The sequence below is a fragment of the Physeter macrocephalus genome, chromosome 6, assembly GCF_002837175.3.
Source record: "Physeter macrocephalus isolate SW-GA chromosome 6, ASM283717v5, whole genome shotgun sequence".
Classification (NCBI taxonomy): Eukaryota; Metazoa; Chordata; class Mammalia; order Artiodactyla; family Physeteridae; genus Physeter; species Physeter macrocephalus.
In genome coordinates this window covers 39161244-39179882 of record NC_041219.1, presented here as the reverse complement: position 1 = coordinate 39179882, position 18639 = coordinate 39161244, and the positions used below count along the sequence as shown (strand labels likewise).

The window sequence follows — 18639 nt, the reverse complement described above, 5'->3', positions numbered from 1 at the left end:
CAGGCTCAGTAGTTGTGGTGTGCAGGCTTAGTTGCTCCGCGGCATGTGGGATCTTCCTGGACCAGTGTTCGAACCTGTATCCCCTGCGTTGACAGGCAGATTCTTAATCACTGCACCACCAGGGAAGCCCAAGAAGGCAGTTTTTTTGTTTTTGTTTTTTAATTCACGATATGCATCAGATATCTAAAGCAATGATCTCTAACAAAGGGGGTGGGTTGCATGCCTCCTGGGGATGTGCTAGATGATCTTAGGAGATATAGGAAGAAAACATTGGGAATTTCTATGTTAATTTTTTCTTACTCTTTAAACATTTCTATTTTGGTATAAAGTTTAGAACAGTACTGTCCAACAGAATTTTTTGTGATGATGGAAATATTTTATATCAGCACTTGAAATGTAGCCATTATAGCTGAGGAACTGAACTAAAAAAATTTTTCATATGTAAATTAATTTAAATTTGAATAGCCACATGTGACTAGTGACTGCTATATTGGATAGCACAGGTTTAGACTGCCCATTGATACTGTAGTTTATGTGTATAAATTAATAAATAAGTGAAAAAACATATGTGCATCTCAGGTTGCTTATGACATATGCGATCAAAAATGTTTGCAGACCACTGGTCCAGAGACCAAGATTAAAATAAAGAGCTGGAACAAAAGTACTAAAAAATTACAGAGATACGGTAGCCCTGGGGGATTATTCAGAGATGTGATCTTAGGGGTCCTTGGTTTTCTTGAAGAAGTAAGCCTTGGACCAAGAGGGGAGGGCCTGAAACTCACAGCTTCAGTCTTACTTCTGCATGTGACAGGCTATCGCATACCAGCCTTTCCCTGTCCATCTCCTACCCCGTGACCCGATTGTTCTCTCTCAAGCACTTTTGCAGTTCGTGATGACACAGTTGTTTTCTTGCTTATTGTCTGCCTCCTCCCAACAACTGGACTGTAAGCTCCGTGGAGACAGCACCATGTCTTTTTGTTTACCACTGTATGCCCAGGGCCTGGCATACAGAAAGTGCTCAGAATGTATTTGCCCAATAATGGCTATCGAGGAGGGGAGTAGGGCTCACACTTGGAATAATGAGAGATCAGACTAAACAGATATTGGGAGATGAGGAGAGAGACTGATAATGGGTCTTGAAGACCTCTCTGAGCAGTTAGTGTCACAGGCACAGCCCAGCAGCCCACACTTGTGGTCAGTAACTGTCGGCTAATGGTTGAAAATCAGTGTGCTTTGAGTCAGATGGATCTGGCTTTGAATTCCAGTTCTACCACTTACTGTGGTATGACCTTAGAGAATTTACTCAAGTTCTCTAAGTATTTAGTTTCCTCAGCTGTAAAATGACAAAAATAACAATACCATTTCTTAGAGTTGTTAGTTGGATCAAAGAATATAATGTATGTAAATATATGTGTATTAAGCATTAGTACATAGCATATATGTACATAGACTATATACTATATAGTAAAGATACTATATAGAGATATAGAGAGCTTTTATTCAATGTTCATTGAATTAATGAATAACCTGAATGATACACCCTCTATAGACAAAGGATGGGAAAGTAACCATGGACTAAAAGGACTGGTATTCTTTGATGAAACAAATTGTTACAGCCTCAAATGTAACTAGTCACAAAGAATTTGATGCACTAAATTGTCCCTTAGAAAATATAGGTTTACTTGCCTCAAAGCAGTTTGGCTGGTTGTAACAAAAGCCTTAAGAACGTTTATTCCTTGTTATCCAATAATTCCACTTCTAGGAATCTCCACTAAGCAAGTAATAAGAGATTAAAAGGCTTACTTACAGAACTATTCGCTGATGCCTTTATAGTAAGGCCCTAAATAATAAAAACCTTAAATAGTAAGCAACCTAATCATCCAGTAGTAGGGAGATTGCTTAAGCTAAGGACAGTATGGCCATGTGAAGCAATACTATTCAAGTTACTAAAAAACCAAGTGTTTCCCTGGTGGTCCAGTGGTTAGGACTCCGTGCTTTCACTGCTGAGGTCGAGGAACTAAGATCCTGTAAGCCATGTGCCCAAAGAAACCCAAAAAAACCCCAAAAACAAAGACCAAGTGTTTCAGTATATAGTTTCATAGGGAAAAATATTTGTGTTACAACAATAAATGAAAAGAGTTTATAAAATTCTATGCGATATGATCACAATTGCAAATATGTTTTTTTTAAAAAGACTATAAATACAACACTAAACTGTTTGCTGTGATTATCTTTGGTCGGTGGGTGAGTGGCGCACGGGTCTGCCCACTGATGTTCCATTCCCATCACTGGTCTTAGCTCCTGGGTGAAGTTCAGCCACCACACACTCTGCTCCCTGTGCTCCACGAGGACACCCAGAGTGTTAGCACTTAGATGCACTCTTGAGACGGGAAGGGTCTTCTGGCAACCCTCAGTGTGACTCTTCCACCCATGAGTGGACTCAAAGAAGGCTCTTTCTGAGGATGGCAGCATGGAGGAGAGGGCACAGGACTTGAGAGATAGAGAATCTAGTTTTAAATCCTGCCTTGGCCGCAAAAGAGTGGTGAGACTTCAGGCAAGTTCCTATACCTCTCTGCACCTCGAGTTCCTCATCTGTAAAGTAAGGGGAGTGGACCGAGATGATCTCTAAGGTGCCTTTGGGCTGCAACATTCTCTAGTCTCCTTTCATTTGACCAGTATTGTTGAACACCTTCTCTGTTCCAGACACTATTCCAGACATTGGGAATAAATAGGAAGCAAGGCAAAGGTCTGTCCTCTTTCTATAAACTGTAAGAGAGTTTTAGCAGTATTTTTTTGACTCATCATTTCCTAAAATGAGTTTTTAAGTGCCCTTGCTTTCCCTTCAGCTCTTTTCTCCTTACTTCCACTTTTCAAACTTTCTTTTTGTGTTGTCAAGATTGATACTTTTAAATTCTGTTAGGTAATGACACTTAACCCTTCCATACTTTCTCTCTTCATTGATTCTACAAATTTTAAATCAGTAACTATTCTTCATCACAGAGTCAAGTTATTGCCTTTTATTACATTTCCTTTGGGGCAGAGCTTTTTATTTCCTGGAGTTTCTAATTGCCTTTCTTTTTCTTTCTTTCTTTTTCTTATACAATTTGCCTGTCTCACATTTTCAATTTAAAAAGAGAACTCTTCCTCATGGCAGGTATAGCAGTCAAGGTTGAATCAGGGAACAGAACCACTGTGCATGTTATGGGAGACGGAATTCATTATAGGAGCTACACACATTATATCTCTAGATCTGTCCCCACCATGAGTGGGAAAATTACCCTCCCTCATTCCAAATTTCTCTCAAACTCCTCTGACTCATGCGTTCTCCAAGACCTAGAGCCCTGCTATTCAAAGTGTGGTCTCTGCTATTCAAAGCATCATCGGCTCCACCTAGGACTTTGTTAGAAATGCAGAATCCGAATCTGGCCAGGGTCCCAGGACATTTGTATGTCCAGTAAAGTTTGAGAAGCACTGGTCTGGGTTACCTTGTGGAGCCTGCCATTTTCCTCCTGGCCTTCTTTAGCTCATTGCATTGAGGCCTTCTGTCACCAATGACCCTAAATTTGCTAACTTTACTCCTGAGGTCCTTCAGAACCAGTACGCTCAATGCCTGAGAAGGCACTGTCATTGTTGTTATCAGTAGTAATAATAAAAATAATAGATACTATTTATTGATTACTTACTATGTGCTTGATATTGTGCTAAACACTTTATATTCATTGTCTAATTTCTTGTTCACAATCCTCTATTGCATGAGTATTATAATTATCCCCATGTAATAGATGAAAAAATGAGGTTCAGAGAGGTGAAGTCACTTGCCCAAAGTCACACTGCAAGTAACTGATGCATCAAGAATTCACATCCAAGCTTGTATGACTCCAGAGTCTGTGTTTTAACATATCTAGATAGGAACTTCACTGGCAGTCCAGTGGTTAAGACTTCGCCTTCTAATTCAGGGAGTGCGGGTTTGATCCTTGGTCGGGGAGCTAAGATCCCACATGCCTCATGGCCAAAAAACCAAAACATAAAACAGAAGTAATATTGTAACAAATTCAATAAAGACTTTTAAAATGGTCCACACAGGGGCATCCCTTAGTCCGCCTGCCGATGCAGGGGACATGGGTTCGTGCCCCGGTCCGGGAAGATCCCACATGCCGCGGAGCGGCTAGGCTTGTGAGCCATGACCGCTGAGCCTGCACGTCCGGAGCCTGTGCTCTGCAACGGGAGAGGCCACAACAGGGAGAGTCCTGCGTACGGCAAAAAAAAAAAAAAAAAAAAGTCCACATAAAAATTTTTTAAAAAATAATAATAATAATAAAATATCGAGATATACATACAGGCGCATCTCAATGTCTGAATGCCCATCAAGCCCTCTTCCTGCTCCCTTCCAGGCACTAACCTTCCAAGGGTAATTTCTACCCTGACTTCTACCTGTATAGATTGGTTGCCTGTTTTGCACTTTGTATAAGTGGCCTAACACAGGATATTCTCTTTCGTTATCATAGAGCTACCTATCAACCACCTTGGGCTTCCAGTTTTTGTGAGGTAACATATTCCTTGGCTTCTTTTGTTCAACAGTATGTTTGTGACATTCATACACATTGTTGCATGTGGTATAGATTGTTTATTCTCATTGCTGTGTGAATCTGCCTCAATGTATTTACCTGATCAACTGTTGATGGGCATTTGGGTGGCTTCCCAATTTTAGGCTCTTATGAATATATGAACATTCTATACATGTCTTATGGTGAACATAAGGATGGATTTCTCTGGGTTCAATACTAGGAGTAGAATTGCTGGGTCATGGAGTACACATATATTCAGCATTAGTCAGTGCTGAAGTGTATGTACTCTTCATACTACCATCAGCTATGTCTGTGAGATCTGGTTGCCAACTTATTTAATTTTTTGGGACATTTCATCTTTTTCATTTTAGCCGTTTGGGTGGGTATGTAGTCAAAGCCTGTGTATTTCTTACACCTCTTTACAGGATACTATTTGTTTAGTGGCCACTAATGGTTGCCTACCCATTCAGTGTCAGCCTTTCTTTTCTTTTGTCTCCATCCCTTGCCATGGGCTTTGGGGAAGCTGACCTTGGCCTTGTTTCCATGTATGGGCTTTATTTAACTGCAGGTAATCCTACTCTCCTTAATAGTAATTGGTTCAGGAATGAGCGGGTGACTCAACCCTGTCCAGAGATTCTTCAGGAGGTCTATTGGGAGGATTTGGGGAAAGTTTCCTTAGTCTTAAGAGGCAACCACAGGGAAAGGTGATCTTAGATATTGTTATATCTGGATGTGATGTCATGTTTGGGATTTCTGTCATCTTGCTACTAGGTTTGGGGTGAAGCAATGTTCTCTTTAACATTATGAGCTGTCGAATAAACTACCTTGGACTTCTGGTTTTTTGAGATAATTCATTCCCTCTATTTAAGTCAGATTGAGTAGAGGTTTCTGTTTCTTGCATCCTAATGGATACAACTCACTTTAAAGCTGGTGCCCATCAACATCTGTAGGAAGAAAACTCAGCTGCTTCTTCCTGGAGGTCTTCCCTATGGGCTTCCTGTGAAGGAAAGTCTCTCTCTGCATTCACTGAGGCCAGTGGGATAGAAAAGGAAGAGCATGAGCTCCAGAGGCAGGTGCTCCCGGAGACAAGTCCTGCCTCTTGCACTTGTTACAGTGTAGAGAGTGTGACCCTCGGCAAGCGCTTCACCTCCTCCAGCCTTAGTTTTCTCCTCTGTAAATTGGGGGTCAAGGATCCCAGCTGGCCTTACAGGGTGTTTGTGAGATTCAAATGAGATGATGGAAGGGAAAGTTTTCATAAACTATCAAGGGCTGCAGAGATGCCAGGGCCAGCACCCCTCATAGACACACTGCCCTCTCAAAGCCAGTTGGTGCAGAGCTGGGGCTTGATCTGGTTTGACCCCCGATGCAATGTGTTCACTATCATAACACGACCCAGCCTCTCCCCTGAGGGGTCATCTTATGCTTTTCTGCCTTTTCCCCAAACGCAAGGCCTGACTGAGCCCTGAAGCAGGACTGTGTCAGTGTCCTGGGGCATTTCTGTGAACCAGACCATCCCCACCCCCAGCCTGGATGTGCTCCCTTGAGCGCAGCTTTGCCAGACCTGGTGTCATAATGTGTCAGCTGGATGGGTTTTTGTTGTCTCTCTGGGCTGCACACCACCCTTGCCTATGGCTACTCTTGCTCATTTTTCTTGGGAGCTGCCTAGCTGCAGAGAAAGGCCTTTGGCCTTCTCTTTTCAGCCAGCCTTTATTGAATTTCACCTCCATTTTTTTTTCCTTTCCAAATAGGAACATCATTTATCTTGGACTTTATGTTGCAGAGCTCTTTAAGAGCTTTCTCCTTTCCCAGCTGCATTTGTTGACACACAGTCAATCTGTTTCTTGCCTCCACTCCCCTCCTCCCGGCTCCACCCCGCAAGCAGGCCATAAAGTGTCTACAGCTGTGCCTTTATTACCCGTCCCTTTCTATGCCCACAAGGGGCACTAGCTGAAATATAGCACAGCCATTACCACTGACAAAAGGGGACAATTTAAAAACATTTTTGCTTTTCCTTGGGAAGCAGATGGCACAAAAGAAAGTGCATCATTTTATTGTAAATGCTTTTTAAATATGGATCACTTGGCCATAATCAGCCCCAAAGGACGGAAAAGTTCAAAGCGTGAAAGCAGGCACACAGATATCCAGTTTTTCCCCCTTGTCTTTTAAATTATGTTAATTGACACCAAGAAAAACAAGGATGGGTACCTCCAACCAACCCAGGCACTCCTTCATCTCCAATTCCCTCCTTTCCTTATAGTGAAGAGTGCATATAATAAGTTTGCCAGACCAGGAATGGCGGCCTCCAGACCAGCAACTTTTTACTTTTTGCTTCTGTTTCAGCAAGTGTTAAGACCAGGAGGCTTGCGGCCTGGTCTTTTAAGATGAGGTAATTTTCTCAACTCTGGTGCACAGGAAGCTCTTACTGTGTTTGCTGAGGAGTTTCAAAGGTGGAGGGCTGCCCAAAGGCTACCTGTGTGTGTCTGACCAGGTGAAGGGAGAGAGTGCAGAGGGCAGGAGGGCAGTGTGCAGGGTAGGGTAGGTAGGGGAGTGGTTGCTCTTCTGAGAACTGCACCCCCTCCACAATTGTAAAGGTGTTATATTAACAGAGGCTTGTTAGGATTATGATGAGAGAGTAGAGGTAGAGAATGAAACAGACAGCCTTCAGGGAAGATGGCCAAGTGGTGTCCCCTTGATGTTCACCCCTAGGCAGCTTCCTCCTCTTATGATCTGAGTTTGGGATTGACTATTGGGACTTAGGAAATAGGAACAAGTTTTGTAATGCAACTGGAATGAGGGCTGTTAGAAAACAAAATTCAACTGAGTGAAGTTTAAAGATCAAATTGGCTCATCCAACAAATCGGGCATCCCATCTAGAGAATAAGCTACAGTGTATCAAATAATCTACAAGGATATATTGTACAGCACAGGAAATATTTTATAATAACTGTAAATGGAGTATAACCTTTAAAAATTGTGAATCACTATATTGTACACCTGTAACATATAATATTGTACATCAACTATACTTCAATTAAAAAAAAAAGACCGCATTCCCTGGGGAGGTTGTAACTGCAGTTAGGTTCGGTATTAGGTCTTGGTTTGCTGACATGGGGCTTAGCACAAGTGACTCCATTTTGGGCCTGTTGTCTCCTTTTTAAGAAAGCTGGATTATCTACTTCTGAAACCCAGCTGTCTATGTGGTACAAATAACTAGGCATGGAATCCAAAGACCTGAGCTCATGTCCTGGTTTTGCCCCATACCAGCTCTGTTAACATACCTCTCTGAGCCACAGAGCCCCTGTCTGTGAACCAAGGGCGGTAGTGGAAACACCACACAGCGTTGCTGAGAGCAGCAAATGAGATCATGTGTAGGATGTGACTCTGGCAGGCAATAGATGGCCCATGACAATGTTTGATGAAACCAATTCTGAACCAGGAAGTGGAGTCCCAGGATATAATATCTGGGCTGCAAGGATAGCTAGACAATTTTCTAAGACATTCAGACTCAAAGCTAGAAATGAATTGGTATCAAGGGATGCTGAGAAAGCCTCCCTAGATGAGATGCACAAAGAAGGGGCATATGGGTTCATGCAGCCGAGCTGAGTACACTGCCCTCCCCTTGATGGGTAGATGGTATCACTTAGGGTCTGCCTATCTTGAGCCCAGCTTGACTGCTAACTAGTTAAGTGACCTAATCTTTTGGCCTCCATTTCCCATCTGTAAGTTAGGAATAATAACACTGGCTATGCCTTCAGGTTGTTGTGAGGACTTGAATGAGGTTAATTGTATTGATACAAAGCCCTTAGTGTCATAGAGTAAGTACTTATTTCATCTAGTTCTTATTATTCCTGAAACCTCAGAGGTGAGAAAAAGAGGCTGGTTGATGATGGCCTCCCTTCCCTCCCTTTCTTTCATCCTGTCTGGCTGCCAAATACATGGAAGAGAGCAATTATTTAGCACTGGTTTCTTCAGAATTGACTGTAAATCATTTTTTTAGTGTGGTATAGTAACATAAAACATAATTTGGGGATCATACAGATAGGCATGAAATTCTTGCTCTGCCAATTCCAGCTTTGTGACTTTGGACAAGTTACTTGTCTTTCTGAGCCTCAATTTTTAAAAGGTATAGGAATCCTTCCTTGTTGATGTGAGTATTGAATGAGATAATGTATGTAATGTTTACATCTGTTCTCTCCTGAGAATCCATCTATCTTGTGTTTTGCACTGGAGAAAGTAAGAGTGTACAATATAATAGGATATCAGTATGGGAGGGTGATGAAAAAGAAGTTTGGACTCCTTTCAGAAAATATAAAAGAGGATCTCTAGGATTTAACTCTGGAAGATTTTCCAGGGGAGAGAAGCTACTGCTAAGTACTTATAACGCTGTCCTGAGTTTTACCTTCACCGTTCTCACAATTTGGGTCCTACTGTTACCACTTTGCTTGATCATGATGATGAGGATGAAAGCAAGCTGAGATATCCCAATTTATAACAAGAAATACGTATTTGGTCTTCATCCAGTTCCTGGCCCAGGGCTCCTAAAACCCTTGGAATTTCCTAAGTGATGAGAGCCAAGATGGTGTCTTTTTTTACGTTAATGAGGTGACTTTTGGAAAACACCTAAGTATGGGGGCTGGTTGCTGGAGGAATCAACCAGGTGATTAGAGGGTTGGAACTTAGTCTCACTTCCTGACCTCTGGGTAGGGAGTCAGGTTGAATCAATCACGGATGGCAAATGATGTAATCAATCACGCCTGTGTCATGAGGCCTCCATAAAAACCCGAAAGGACAGGGTTCAGAGAGCTTCTAGGTTGGCGAACATATGGAGGTTCGGGGAGAGTGCTGTGTTCCGAGAGTGCAAGTTCAGGGCCCTTTCTCCATATGGCCCTGTGTACCTCTTCCATCTGGCTGTTTCTGAGTTACATATCCTTTTCTAAGAAACTGGTAATCTGGTAAGTAAAATATTTCTCTGAGTTGTGTGAGCCGCTCTAGCAAATTAATCTAAACCCAAGGAGGGGGTCGTGGGAACCTCCAATCTATAGCCGGTTGGTCAGAAGCACTTGGTCTCTGAAGGTGGAGGAAGACAATCTTGTAGGACTGAGCCCTTAACCTATAGGGTCTCCTTGTAGATGGTGTCAGACTTGCGTTGAATTGTAGGGCACCTAGCTGGTGTCAGAGAATTGCTTATTGTGGGGAAACCCCCCCACAATCGGTGTCAAAAGTTGTTGAGTGTAGTGGTGGTATGAGAGGAAAGAGGGCACCCAGGAGGAGGGCTGGGGTTTTCCTACTCACTAGCATTTTTGGTGCAAGCTGGGAAAAAACTCCCTTCCTTTGGTTCCCCCCAAATACAGCCAAGACTGGCGAGAATGTAAGGTTTTAGTTTTTTTTAATTACAAATAAGGGTAAACAAAGTGGAAGCACACACAGGAAGTGCAAGAAGCCTGATGCTCTATGATTTCAGTTTTCTGACCCTTCCGTTGCTGGCTTGCTCCCTGATATATTTCACACAATATTTGTAATATTTATACTCTGGGTTCCATACCAATATGTCATCAATTTTTCTAAGTAACCTAAGTATACTTTAAAACAAAGTGTCCAGCTACCAAGCCTACTGCTATCAGTTAATTTCTATTTTACTTAGCTGTATTGTTCAGCTCTAGACTTACTTATTTTGGGTTACTGTTTACTTAATCAGCTCTATCCTGATAATGGAGTTGATGTCTACAATTATAATTAATTATAGTTTTGTAGAAGTTTTCCTTGGCTCTGCTTTTCTGTTTGCTTTGGTCTCTGTTTTTCTTTTTTCTTTTTAAATTGAAGTATAATTGATGTAAAATACTGTGTTAGTTTCAGGTGTACAGCAGAGTGATTCAGTACTTTTGCAGATTATATTGTTATAGGTTGTTATAAGATAATGGGTATAATTTCCTATGCTATGCAGTATGTCCTTACTGCTTATCTATTTTATATATAGTAGTTTGTATGTGTTAATCCCATACCCCTAATTTGTCCCTCCCCACTTTTCTGTTTCCATTGGTAACCGCAAGTTTGTTTTCTCTGAGTCTGATTCTGTTTTGCATATACATTCATTTGTATTATTTTTTTTTATTCCATGTATAAGTGATATCATGTAGTATTTGTCTTTCTCTGTGTGACTTATTCACTAAGCATAATATTCTTTAGGTCTATCCATGTTGCTGCAAATGGCAGTATTACATCCTTTCTCATGGCTGAGTAATATTCCATTGTGTGTGTGTGTGTGTGTGTGTGTGTGTGTGTGTGTGTGTGTATACCACATTTTGATTAATCCAGTTGTCTGTTGATGGGCACTTGGGTTGTTTCCATGTCTTGGTTATTACAATTAGTGCTGCTATGAACATTGGGGTACCTGTATCTTTTCAAATTAATGGGTTTTTTTTCCAATAAATATCCAGGAGTGGAATTGCTGGCTTATGTAGTAGTGCTATTTTTATTTTTTTAAGGAACCTGCCTACTGTTTTCCATAGTGACTGCACCAATTTACATTTCTACCAACAGTGTAGGAGGGTTCCCTTTTCTCCACATCCTCACCAACATTTGTTATTTGTAGACTTTTTGATGATAGCCATTCTGACAGGTGTGAGGTGATACTCATTGTGGTTTTCATTTACATTTCTCTAATAATTAGTGATGTTTGAGCATCTTTTCATGTACCTGTTGGCCATTTGTATGTCTTCTTTGGAAAAATGTATATGCAAGTCTTCTGTGCATTTTTAATTGGATTGTTCCTTTTTTTTTGATATTGAGTTGTATGAGCTGTTTGTATATTTTAAATATTAACCTCTTGTTGGTTGCATCATTTGCAAATATTTTCTCCCATTCTCTAGATTGTCTTTTCATTTTGTTGAAGATTTCCTTTGCTATGCAAAAGCTTTTAAGTTTAATTAGGCCCCATTTGTTTAGTTTTGCTTTTATTTCTTTTGCCTTAGGAGACTGATCCAAGAAAATATTGCTATGGTTTATTTCAAAGAGTTTTCCACCTATATTCTCTTCCAGGAGTTTTATGGTTTCAGGTCTTACATTTAGGTCTCTAAACCATTTTGATTTTATTTCTGTATATGGTGTGAGGGAATATTCTAATCTCATTGTTCTATATGTCCAGTTTTCCCAGCACCACTTGTTGGAGAGACTGTCTTTTCTCCATTGTAATTCTTGCTTCCTTTGTTGTAGATTAATTGACTGTATGTATGTGGGTTTATTTCTGATAAAAACTCTCATCAAAATGAGTATAGAGGAAACATATCTCAACACAATAAAAGCCATTTTATTAAACAGCTACATAATTCAAACCCACAGCCAACATAATACTCAACAGTGAAAAGCTGAAAGCCTTCCCACTAAATTCAGGAACAAGACAATGATGTCCACTCTCACCACTTCTATTCAACCTAGTATTGGAAGGTTACAGCAATCAGACCAGAAAAGAAATAAAAGTATCCAAATTGGAAGCAAAGAGGGAAAACTGTCACTATTTATAAATGACAATGATACTCTATATAGTGACCCCTAAAGTCACCTCCCCAAAACTGTTAAACTAATAACAAATTCAGCAAGGTTTCAGGATTCAAGATTAATATACAGAAATGTGTTGGCTTTCTATATGCTAATAATGAATAATCAAAAAGAGAAAGTAAAAAAAAAAATCCCATTTAAAATGGCATCAAAAAAAAACTAGGAATAAACTGAACCAAGGAGACTAAAGACATATATGCTGAAAACTATAAAACATTGATGAAGGAAAGTGAAGATGATTCAAAGAAATCTTCTCTTCTGTCTCCATCCACAGCCCTCCCACCCCAGTCAGGGAGCTGTCCCCAGCTTTGCCCCCATCCACATTACATGACCCACCCACATCCCATACTGGGGGACACAGAAACCATTCCATAAACAGGAGCTGGATGAATATTTAAAGGGAAGTGTAAGTAGTATATTAACAACTTACATCGATGTTGTAATGATCCACAGTGAAATATTCCTTCACCTCTTTGCGAAATTATCATTCCAAACCACGGAATACATTAGGTTTTATGATCTACTTGCTTCTTTGGGGAAGTATAAATCTTGAAACATCATCTTCATATGACAGGGCAAAGAGTCCCCTGGGATACAAGATGTTTAAGAACGTTAACTGAGAATCAGAAATAGTTTGTGACTAATATTGGGGTTTTGTTTATGGGCACAAATAAATCCCAGGTCTAGGGCCGACCTGTACAAATCTGCCCGCGATGAAAACTCTGATCGCAAATGATGGAATGGGGAAACAATCTGAATTTAAGGAGGTGACTGGGGGGCAGGGTTGCAGTGCTTAGGAGCTAATATTTTCTGACCATAAATTTGTATGCTGTTCAAACATTCATAGTCACCAACTAAACTAAATATGATAGAAACTAGGAATTTATATCGATGGTCTACAGTCACCCAGGTTTGTAAGTAGGTCATATGAAATGATGCAGCTCTTTTTTCTAGGATCGTCAAAGAGGCCCCCTCACCCTTCTTTCACTGTTCAGGTGAGGAGCTATTGGTGATACTCGACACGAGAGGGGCAGAGGAAGACATATTGGCATTTGGGGGTCTGCGTGACTGGAAGTAGGGTGGGGGGTCCTCATGGGGGGCACTGCTTGGGAGTGAGAAGACCCATGTTTGCTTCCTACTTGTTAGCCTTGGTCAGGCCTCTTCCTTGTTTAAAACCCATCACATATGATACTATACATAGAAAACCCTAAAGACTCCACACAAAAACTACTAGAAGTGATAAACGAATTCAGCAAGGCAGCAAGATACAAGATTAACATACAGAAATTGGTTGCATTTCTTTACACCAACAATGAAATATCAGAAAGGGAATGTTAAAAAAAAATACCTTTTAAAATCAAACCCCCAAAATAAAATACTTAGGAATAAGCCTGACCAAGGAAGTGAAAGACATATACACTGAGAACTATAAAACATTAATAAAGGAAATTGAAGATGATTCAAAGAAATGGAAAGATATCCATGCTCTTGGATTGGAAGAATTAATATTACTAAAATGGTCATATTACCCAAAACAATCTACAGATTTAATGCAATCCCTGCCTGTCAAAATAAGCACGTCATTTTTCACAGAACTGGAACAAATAATCCTAAAATTTATATGGAATCACAGAAGACCTCAAACTGCCAATGCAATCCTGAGGAAAAAAGAACAAAACTGGAGGTATACCCCTCCCAGACTTCAGGCTGTACTACAAAGCTGCCATAATCAAAACAGTGTGATATTGGTTCAAAAACAGACCCATAGATTAATGGAACAGAATAGAGAGCCCAGGTCTCTTTTTTTCATATGAGAGGGTTTCCTCAAACACGTATTGACCACTGACTGTGCCTTCATATTTAAGAATGAGACACTGAAAACCTCATTGCAGACTCTGTGTGGGCTTACTGTGTTTACCTTCCAAGGCCTATGTGATCTGGCCTCACTGTATCTCTCTGACCTCATCTCCTACTGCTCTCCACATTTCTTCCTCCAGCTAAACTACACATTGTAGTTCTCAAGGTGAACTAATATCAAGATTGTTATCACTTTGGGGCCTTTGTACTTACTTGCTATTCCCTCTCTCTAGAAAGAATAACTCCCAGATGTTCACTTAGCTTATTTCTTCACTTCTTTCAGGTCTCTGCTCAAATAACACTTTGTCAGAGAGGCCTTTCCCAATGACCTTCTATAAAACTTCTACCTGGGCCTAACTCTGCTTTAGTTTCCATTGGTATTATTGCCACCTGACATGGTGTCAGGGATATCATATGCTTTGTTAGGTTCACCAGTATACTGTATTTATTTATTATCTATCTTTATCCAGAAGAATTAAATCTCCATAAGGTCAGGATCTTTATTTTGTTCACTAATTTGTCTGTTGTACCTGAAGCAGGGCTGGGACACTAGCATGTATTCAGTGCATATCTCTTGAATGAATGAATGAATGAACGGTGGCCTCACTGAGCATGAAAAGGCTGGTATCTGGCCATTGTGTTGGAAGATACCTAACTTTCATTTTCTTCAGATCCTTCTTCTGGGCCATTTTCCCTGCCAGAAGGGTCCTAGCTGCTAGTGTTCTTGGGATTGACTGGGGGAAGGAGATCTTTCACCTGATCCTTCTGTTTTCAGCAAGATACCCCAGTCATCTTCAGTGCTTGAGTCCTTAGGTGCAGAGACCTTTGAAATAACTTCTTCTGAGGGAAATTCCTGGTTTACTCTGGCGAGGTAGAATAGGAATCACCTGGTTGTGTAGGGGCAGGTCATGGAGGGGAACCTGGTTGCCTGTTTTAAACCCCACCCACACCCTTATTCTTAGATGTACTAGGTATCTGATTCCTAAGCCATTATGGGGTTCTGTAGCGTATTTCACTGTGATGTGCTGGTAAATGTTTAATTGGCTCTCTAGTGGAAAAAGTCCTGATTGGTAGTGTTTGTTCATTCCCATGATGTAAATATTCCCACCATAGCTGAATTCAAGCTACCATCATGACCTCACTGAATAGAGTTGGGAAGGGTTGAGCAGCAGCACACCATTCTTCTTACCTTACAGACACGAGATGTTAATAACTTCAAGAGCATAGATAATAATAAAATGTGGTAAAATAATTAGGAATGAGGAGTTTTTTTTGTTTTTGTTTTGTTTTTTGGCCGTATCGGGCCTTAGTTGCAGCACGCAGGATCTTCGTTGAGGCATTTGGGATCTTTCATTGCAGCTCACGGGCTTCTCTCTAGTTGTGGCCTGCAGGTTTTCCCTCTCTAGTTGTGGCGCGCAGGCTCCAGGGCGCGTGGGCTCCGTAGTTTGTGGCACACAGGCTCTCTCATTGCGTGCAGGCTTAGTTGCCCTGCGGCATGTGGGATCTTAGTTCCCCGACCAGGGATTGAACCTGCGTCCCCTGCATTGGAAGGTGGATTCTTTACCACTGGACCACCAGGGAAGTCCCAGGAAGTAAGGAATTTTGAGCATTTATTACTTTTGTTTTAAATATAACTTATTAATTGAAATTTACATAATTTAATTTTTAATAATGATTAATTTCAACCAGCTTGTAAAATTCTTAAAAATTTAACAATATGCTCTCGTGAGCTGGTATAAGCTGGTTCCAGCACATGTCATCTTGCTTTTGGCTTCCCTTGCCTCTTGTAGGCTTAATTTTTCAATACCTTGTGTCTTCTTCCTCCATTAATTATCTCTTGCTCATCTAATTTCCAGTTTCCAAATTTTGTTGATAGCTCTTTTCTGCTGTCATCTTCTTATTTTCATTGTCTTATTGGGCTTAAGCTTTACTCCAAAACATCCATTTAATGCCATTTTAATAGGTTTTCAGGAGATGGTCAAGGTAAATGCATATGTGCAGACTGCTTTGTTTAACCAGAAGTGTCTCCAATTAGAATTACTTTTAATTTCTTCTTGCATGTATGTGCTTGAAAATGTACGTTGTGACTACATTCTTTGGCCTATATAGATTCTCTCTTTTTTTTTTTTCATTTTTCGGGAAGATCCCACATGCCGCAGAGTGGCTGGGCCCATGAGCCATGGCCGCTGAGCCTGCGCGTCCGGAGCCTGTGTTCTGCAGCGGGAGAGGCCACAACAGTGAGAGGCCCGCGTAACGCAAAAAAAAAAAAAACATAGTAAAAGTTTTAGTTTCTGGGTAAAATAAGGTAGTAGTGTTTTACATCTATCAACATGTATTTTTCTTTACTGAGTTAGTTCATGACTTTATTCCTGGTGAGCTTATCATCTGTCTTGAGATAGAGGGGAGGAGGAGGGAATTATTACAGCAGGAGAGAAAAAAAGCAAGAAAAATTGTTTAGTTTGTTTAACTTTGAAGACAAAATATAGGCTTGAAAGTCATAATTCATCGTGGGGAAAAAAAGGATTTTATAAATTCCTTTATCTTACCCCTGTAATACAACAAGACTCAGGTTTTGGTTGTAGCTGAGACCCCATGATGTCTCCATCTTTGCACAACTTGGTTGTTCATCTCCTTCCCTTATGAGAGAGATCCCAGTATTCTTTCATGACCAAGATAGTTCAATTTGACTTTCTGAAACTAGTTGCCAATAGTTCTAAGTCTTTTTAATTTTGAGGGGTTTTTTTTAAACCTGAACTTTGTGGATCTCGTTTCCACACATGATAGCTGTTTATCATTAATATATTTTGACTGAGAAAATACAGATGGTCAAAAGGATATTATGAATTGAGGAATGCTTATGAATTAACTTTTTTTTTTTTTTTTTTTTTTTTTTTGCGGTACGCGGGCCTCTCACTGTTGTGGCCTCTTCCGTTGCGGAGCACAGGCTCTGGACGCGCAGGCTCAGCGGCCATGGCTCATGGGCCCAGCCGCTCTGCGGCATGTGGGATCTTCCCAGACCGGGGCACGAACCCATGTCCCCTGCATCGTCAGGCGGATTCTCAACCACTGCGCCACCAGGGAAGCCCCATGAATGAACTTTTATCACATCAACATGTGATACAGTATTTGTAAAATAGATGTACTGGATATCCAAGACATTTTTTCATTCATTATGTAAATGATGCTTGGTGGCCCTACAAATTTGCAAATTCCTTGAAATAACTCGTAGCTTCACCCTCCTGCTGCCAAACCCAAAGTTGCTTAGTTCACAGTTTGGCCGAGCCAGTATTTTAGATTATCTTTTTCCCAAAGTCATTCCCATCTGAGTTTTTAAATGAGCTCTTTCTTGCCTTTCCACACTGCCAAATTGTGTTTATTCCAGCTTCTAAGCATTTCTTGACTCCCTCCCCTTTTTTTTTTTACACCTCCTGCCACTACTCCAGTCCAGGCCCTGCTTACCCCTCACATGTACTGATGCAGCAGCCTTCTATCTGGTCTCTTTTCTTACGTCTGTCCCTTCGCCACTCCATTCTCCATACTGCAGCCAGAGTGATCTTTCTGGTTGTGTCCTTTCCTCGCCTGAAATTCTGCTACTCATGTGTCCCATCATGAGACATGTTTGTGTTCTGTAAACACATCAAATGCACGAGCTTTTGTTGGAGCCAGTTCTTTTGGTGGGAACAGTCTTTCTCCTGTACATGGCAAACTCAAGCTCGGCTCAGATGTCCCTTACGAAGCTTTGTTACTCAACCCCCATATTCCTCCTGGCATCCTGTAGCACTTTGTACAGGCTTTGGTTATGGACTTCTCACACTGTGGGCACTTTGGGGATAGGGACTTTCAAGTTGGGTTTGTATCCCCAATCACCTTGAACAGTGCCTGGTACATGGTAAATGCCCAGTGAATGTTTACTGAACACACTGATGTGGATTGCTATGCTTGTGAGCATGGGCCTTGCTTTGAGACTAGCAGGAGTATGGGATTCTATGTAGTGGGGAGATATGGAAATGGAGTGAGGAAAAATGTGTTAAAGTTATTTCCCAATTCTGTTTTTCCCATTTCAATCTCTTCTGAAATTTTTTCTCTCAAATACGACTTTATTCAATTTTTCTGATCGCAAAAGCAACACATAGCATAGTATTTACACAGACATCAGGCAGGTTTGGATTCAAATTTTGCTACTTATTGGCTGTGTGCCTTGCACATAGTACCTAACATCTTTATGCCTTGGTTTTCTCATCTGAAAAGTGGGAGTTATTCTAATAGTACTTACCTCATAAGATTGTCATGAAGATGCAATTGGAAAGTGCACGTAAAGTGCTTAGCACAGTGTCTGGCACAGTAATTGCTAAGTATACACAGCCGTAATTGCTATGTTCAATGCAGAAAAGGTACAGGTCTGTGAGACCTGCATACAGCTGGAGCCCTAGGGCCCAGGATCTTCCCTGTGTTACATTAAAAGAAAATACAAATCTGATTCTAGAAGCCTTGCAGAATAATTTTGATTTTTTCTTTAAGATAGCCTTTCTCAACCAGGGTTCACCTGAACCACAGAACTCTGGACTGGAGTGACTATTTTTTCTCTCCATCGAGGATGCTATGTAGTTAACGCTATTCTAGATGCACAGGAAAATTAATTCACTATGTACAAAGCATGATGTAGGAA

The 18639-nt window shown here is 40.8% G+C and overlaps 1 long non-coding RNA gene across 1 annotated transcript in view; it reads left to right on the top strand.

Moving 5' to 3' along the window:
- LOC114486433 (uncharacterized) overlaps window positions 1-18639 on the top strand; it is an 85728-nt gene that overhangs the window by 49164 nt on the left and 17925 nt on the right. The window lies entirely within an intron of this gene.